At 37.0% G+C, this 7,320-nt stretch overlaps 1 pseudogene; it reads left to right on the top strand.

Moving 5' to 3' along the window:
- The first annotated feature begins 2,152 nt into the window (after positions 1 to 2,152).
- On the top strand, positions 2,153 to 4,669 carry LOC139899699 (receptor-like protein Cf-9; annotated as a pseudogene).
- The last annotated feature ends 2,651 nt before the right edge of the window (positions 4,670 to 7,320 follow it).

Raw genomic sequence — 7,320 nt, forward strand, 5'->3', positions numbered from 1 at the left:
TCATGGAGTTGCTTACACTCTTGGTGGTGTGGCGTACACACCAAGGATGTGCAGGAATCTAATTTCCTTATGCGTGTTGGATTATCAAGGATATGGTTATTCGACCGTAGGTGGAGTTATGAAAATCACACGTGGTGTGAAGGTCCTGATGAAGCGAGAGAAGTATGAGGGTTTATATCGTCTGGTGACGAGTACAAAATGTACTCGTGTCTCGAAGGTTTTGAAAGCATGCACGCGGGAACATGTTGGGAACATGTTGGGACATGTTTGACTAAGGTAGACGATGGTGAGAAGCAAAATCCTACTGTGGTAGGAGAGGTGATTCAAGACTCCTCTCCGGAGTCAACCGGGTAAGTTGACGGGGTCAGCTGCACATGGTTGTTGGCAAGTTTTATTTGAATCGAGGTTCAGGACCAAGGTGATTCAAGGTGTGTGCAGTGGTGGTAAGGAGGTCAATGGTGAAAGTACTAGGTGTTAGTATTTTCGGTGACGAAGAAGATAAATGTTCGTCAAGGTGGAGATTGTTGGACGGTAGTCAACATAGGTGACTCACATTATGTTGAATATGGAATGCATGAAATACATGTGTGTTAGAATGGTATTTGGTTTCACATGGAGCTTTTACATGTGCAAGTATTTACAAGTTAAAAATGGATGGTAGCCATTTATATGTTTCTAGTTTACATGTACCTAACACACATGTATGCAAGATTATAAATAGGTGTCCATGGAGAGATTTATATGTATCCAGAGAAAGGGATCAAGTGATCCAAGGGAGGATCAAAGTATCACAAATGTAGTAAACATAGTTGATCGATAATATCAACGGAGTGTGTTTCTTTGTGAGGTCGAGAGTTTTATTCTTGTAAGGAGTGAAAAAGAGTGTACGGGAAACTTAGATTTTATACTAAAATCTAAGGGGCTTGGGCTTGGTTTAACTCATAGTGTACTTTTTCTTGTACCGGGTTCTTTTATATTATAAGAATAAAGGAGACTCTTGGGGCGGACGTAGGCAGGGTTTGCCGAACTACGTTAAATCGTGGTGTTATCAGTTACCTTATTTGCTTTCTATTATTTCTAGCAAGTTTGTCTCAAACAAATTATATCCTCACTTCCGCTGGGTGGGTGTGTCAGGCAAATTGTCATAACAATTATGAATGTACGGATTGGCTTGGTGATGAAGGTTACTATCCAATTATGATGAACTAGAACATAAATACAGATTGTTGTAATTGGAATGGAGTCACTTGTGACTACTTGAGCGGTGACGTTATCAGTCTCGATCTAAGTTGTGGTATGATAAAAGGTATCATACTTCCTAACTCAACCCTCTTCAACCTTCCTCACTTTCAGAGACTCAACCTCGCTCTTAACAATTTTAGTGGTTCAAATATTCCACCTGAAATTCAAAGGTATATAACATATTTATGAGGGATAATTTATATGGTTACGTAGTTCTTGACAAGGACTTCGTAACGATCTATTATGTGTCCAAAGTTACGTAGTGATGAATGAGATATCGAGCTTCAAAGTGAGGAGGTTGATGCTGGAAATTAAAAGGGAAAGAGGTTGTTTTGGGTCAGGACCCACCAGCTGCGTTTATGATGTAATATGTATGTTGTCTTTCTTATGTTGATGTGGGTTAGGTTAAACCACCACACTAGCTAGCATCATTACATGATATGCTCTCAATATTTTATGGATATTGTTTTTGGTAAGCAATCATGGAGGATGATTATTTTGGTGTATAAATAGACACTATATTTCTCACTTGTAAGACACACGAAAAATTGCCAAGTAAGAAATACTCACCCTATATTCCTCTCTCGGTTTCAACATCAACGGTCTCCAAGTACGATTATCTTTCAAGCAAGTGTTCAAGTTCGGCAGTATGCTGCTTCGGACCGGTGTACCCTGGAAACAGACGAAGAATCTGTTTAAGGGAATTGTGTCAAACACAAGTCCGGTTCAACCTCAATTCGGTTTGATCGTATTTATTTTTCAGTTTCATGCGTGATCTGATTATTATGTTTGTGATAACATGTATACTTGTTTTCAGTTTCGTATAAATATTTCCTACATAAATACCCTGCTCAAGAGTTTAAATATAGCAACATTAAAAAGAGACTCGTTATTTAAAAAAGAAAAAAAAATGAGTAAGTCAATTTTTCCTTACTACATATTGGTTTTCTTCTGCTTTGCTTGTTCCATAGTTTCCTCTAAGTTTAATACCAGCTTAATTGCTCATAAATTTAAATGTCTTACTCAACAGTCACATGATCTACTTCTCTTTAAACAAAACGTCTTTTCCAACAATCACTCAAGCGATGATCCTAGTACATATTTTTACTATTATGAATGTACGGATTGGCTTGGTGATGAAGGTTACTATCCAATTATGATGAACTGGAACACAAATACAGATTGTTGTGACTGGAATGGAGTTACTTGTGACTACATGAGCGGTGACATTATCGGTCTCGATTTAAGCTGTGGTATGCTAAAAGGTACTATTCATCCTAACTCATCCATCTTCAACCTTCCTCACCTCCAGAGGCTCAACGTCGCTTATAATAATTTTTATGGTTCCCAAATTCCAAGTGAAATTGGAAGGTTTTCAAAAAGTCTGACACATCTCAACATCTCAGAATGTGAGCTTTCCGGAAAAGTGCCAACAAATGTCACGCTTCTTCATAATTTGGTGTCTCTTGATCTTTCTTGGAATGATCTCAGTCTCGAACCTCATGTTTTCATTAACGTGCTTAGAAATTGTACTTCTTTAAGAGAACTATCACTTGTTTGGAATGATTTATCTTCAGCTTTACCTAGTTATCTTAATAATTCGTATTCTTATTTGAATTACTTGGATCTTTCTTATTGTAATTTGATGGGGTCCCTTCCCGAATCTCCACAAAACCTAACAAACCTCACTTATCTAAACTTATCAGATAACAAACTAAACGGGACGTTACTATATTGGTTGTTTACTCTTCCCTCTTTAGAATCTCTCTTTCTATATCATAACATATTCAACGGTATTGTACCATTTGATTTGTTTGTTCTTCCCTCAATAAAAGAATTAGATCTTCATTCTAATCAATTAGATGGCCAGATTGATCAAGGTACCATTATGCAATTCACAAACCTCACTCTGTTAGACCTTTCTTTTTGTAATTTTAGTGGTGATTGGGAGTTGGATACATTGTTATCAAGTCTCCCAAACCTTAATCTTCTTCGTCTATCATACAGTGGTGTATCCATTACAACAAACAATGCTAATCATCAGGTGATCAACACGAATCTTCAGATCTTAACATTTGCCTCTTGTAAGATAAAGGTGTTTCCGGAGTTATTACGTTCCATGAGAAATCTGAAAGAGTTAGATCTATCTAGCAATGAAATCCTTGGAGACATTCCTATATGGATAGGCGAGATAGGAGGTTATAACCAGTTATATTACATGAATCTCTCATAACTTCATTACAGGCTTGCCACAATTGCAATGGTATGGCCTAGGTGAGCTATATCTGCAGTCCAACATGATAAAGGGACCATTCCCTCAATCACCTTGCAATATAAGGACTTTAAACACTTTGATTATGTCAAATAATTAGTTTGGAGGAGTGATTCTAGATTTTTTGGTTAATATTAGCTCCTCTCTTACAATGTTGGATATGGGGAACAATCGATTTCGAGGAACCATTCCAAACACATTTGAGGATTGTGAAGAGTTAGCGATGCTTGTTTTGAATGGAAATCGGTTAGAAGGTGAGGTGCCTAGCTCATTGTCCAAATGTGAATCCTTGCAAGTACTTGATCTTGGAAACAACCTCTTAAATGGAACATTTCCTGGTTGGTTAGGAGATCTTTCTATTCTACAAGTCCTTATCTTTAAATCTAACAAACTTAATGGTCCCATCTCAATCTCTTCTACTACTAAATACCCATTTAGTGAACTGCAAATTCTTGACTTGTCTCATAATGGGTTTGTTGGTCAACTACCTCTACTGTTTTTTCAAAATTTCAATGCCAAGAAGAGTACTATTGCTACAAGGAGTACACGTCCTGAATATTTAAAAATTTTTTACTACATATTGCTCTATCACTGTTTCAATGAAAGGGGTGGAACAAAGCTTCCCAAAACTTTTAGAAGACTACAAAATTGTTGATGTGTCGAACAATAGTTTTGAAGGGGTGATTCCAGCCGTTATCGGAGATCTAAATTTACTGAAAGTGCTAAATTTATCCCACAACCGCCTCACCGGTGAAATCCCACATGCTCTTGGGAACCTTTCAGAAATTGAATCATTAGACCTTTCTTAGAATCAACTTACAGGAGAGATTCCCACAAGTCTTGAAGATATCAATGGTCTTGGAGTCTTAAATCTTTCACAAAAATCATCTCGTAGGACGTATTCCACAAGGGAAACAATTCAATACATTTAATGCCGATTCTTTTACTGGAAATCAAGGTCTCTGTGGGGTACCATTGCCTAACCACTGTGAACTTTTACAAGATAAAGAAGACGTAGATGAAGACGAGCATGATGACGAGAGTGAATTTACGTGGAAAGTGGTGATGTTAGGATATGGATGTGGAAGTTTACTTGGATTGTTCATGGTGATACGGGATATATTTAATTGGAATGAATTGTGTATTATTGATTGATCCATAATGATAATACAGTGCAATATATATAGCCATCTAACCCTAGCACTAGTGTAAACGTGGGCTAGGCCCATTACATTGATAAGTGGACTATAATGACTAACATCCCCCCCCCCCCCCGGCAGTTGGAGCGGGAGTACGCCGGACGCTCAAACTGGTGCGAAACTCGTCGAAGAGTGGGAATGGTAGACCTTTGGTGAAGATGTCTGCAAACTGATATCTGGACGGGACATGGAGAACCCGCACATGTCCCTGGGCTACGAGATCTCGAACAAAATGAATGTCAATCTCGATATGTTTTGTCCGCTGATGCTGAACTGGGTTGTTGGACAGATAAATGGAGCTGACATTGTGACAATAAACCAAAGTAGCGGAGGTGAGAGGGCAATGAAGCTCGTGGAGAAAATTACGAATCCAGTAAGTCTCGACAACGGCGTTGGAAACTCCACGATACTCTGCTTCAGCACTGGAGCGAGAGGGTGTGAGTTGCCGTTTGGAAGACCATGAGAGGAGGTTATTTCCAAGGAACACACATTTGCCAGATGTAGATCGTCGAGTAGTAGGGCAGCCTGCCCAATCAGCATCTGAATAAGCAACTAGAGATGTCGGAGATGACGCATATAACTGTAGGCCAAGATCAGTGGTGCCCTGAATGTACCTAATGATTCGTTTGAGCGCATGAAAGTGCTGCTCGCGAGGATCATGCATAAAGAGGCATATCTATTGTACTGCATAAGATATATCTGGTCTGGTGAATGTGAGATACTGTAGGGCACCTGAAAGGCTCCTATAAAGTGTGGGATCGTCAACAGAAGGGCTGTGACTAGTAAGCTTAGCCCCGGGTTAGACCGGAGTCCTGCATGGGTGACAAGTGGGCATACCAGTGATGTTATGCGAGGTGTATATAAAATAGTTATTAGTTTTAGCAGGAAACACTATTAAATACGATACAATTTTACACAAGATATTTATTTATTTATAGAATGTATATACTTAAACCTTGCTACAACACTTATAGGCAGTGTACCTAATCGTACAGTAGTGTAGTTTTTAGTAAGTCCGGTTCGTTCCACAGGGAAATCTTTAAACAAAGCTCAACGCTATATTAGTTTACTTTTATAAAAATACAAACATATATATAAGTAATATTATTATTATAAAGGGGGGTTTTTACCGTTTAATGACCGGTTTGTCGATTTTAAGATTTTAGTCGCAGTTAAAACCTAATGTAAAATATAAAATAAATACAAGACTTAAATTAAAGCGTAAAGTAAATAACGATAATGAAATTGCGAATAATAAAAGTGCGATAAAATAAAATTGCGATAATTAAAAAGTACGATAATTAAAAGTGCGATTAAATAACAATAAATAAAAGTGCGATAATTAGAAGTGCAATTAAATATAAAATAAAGGAAATTAAATATGAAATAAAAGAATTATGCTTATTTAAACTTCCGTAATCATGATGTTTGACGTGTTGATTTTAGTTTTATGCCCATGGGTTAATTGTCCTTTGTCCTGGATTATTTAATATGTCCGTCTAGTTTTTGTCCATAACAGTCCATCAGTCATAAATATAAAGTGCGAGTGTCCTCATCAAATTATTCTTATACCCGAAGTTAAATATTCCAACTAATTGGGGATTCGAATTGTAACAAGGTTTTAATACTTTGTTTAATGAATACACCAGGTTATCGACTGCGTGTAAACCAAGGTTTTACTACTTTGTTAACAATTACACCAATTACCCTTGAATGTAATTTCACCCCTGTTTTAATTATTCTAGTGGCTATTAATCCATTCCCGTGTCCGGTTAAATGAACGATTAGTCGTACATATAAATACCCCGCCCATCGTATCCGATCGAGTGTATATGGTAATTTATAAGGACGCCCAATTGTAAATCTTTATATTAACATTAACAAACTTTCATTTAGTTAAACAAATATAAAGCCCATTAATAGCCCATAGTCTAATTTCCACAAGTGTCGTTCTTTTATCTAAACCCCAATTATGGTACAAAGCCCAATTACCCAATTTTAGTAATTAGCCCAACATCATGATTACTTCGTTTTAAATAAGCATAATAATAACTTAGCTACGAGACATTAATTTAAAAAGCTTGAACATAACTTACAATGATTAAAAATAGCGTAGCGTTACATGGACAGAATTTCGACTTACACCCTTAAAACAATCCTTAACATAACCTTATTATTATTATTAATTAAAATTAAAATTATAAATATTTATTTATATGTTTGAGATAGAGGGAGATAGATATTATGGTGTTTTTGTTGGTGTTTAAAACTCGGCAGAAAACTGGCTTTATATAGGACCTGACCAGCATTTTCACTCCATGCGACTCGCATGGATTTTGTGCCTCTAGCCATGCGAGTCGCATGGCCATCCTGGATCCAGCCAAATTGGTTTGTTTTCTTCTTGCCGACGTAATATAATAATAATATATAATATAATATATAATTATATATATATTATATATTATTCTTGTGCATAGTAGACTAGATATTTTTGGTCCGTTGCGTCGGGCGTTTCTTCTTGGCTCAGGTCCCGGTTCCGGATTTTCGGACGTCTTCGCGTATTATTTTATATCGTGTACTTTGCGTCTTGTAACTTGTACTCTTGTC

The sequence above is a fragment of the Rutidosis leptorrhynchoides genome, chromosome 3 (assembly GCF_046630445.1).
Source record: "Rutidosis leptorrhynchoides isolate AG116_Rl617_1_P2 chromosome 3, CSIRO_AGI_Rlap_v1, whole genome shotgun sequence".
NCBI classification, from domain to species: domain Eukaryota; kingdom Viridiplantae; phylum Streptophyta; class Magnoliopsida; order Asterales; family Asteraceae; genus Rutidosis; species Rutidosis leptorrhynchoides.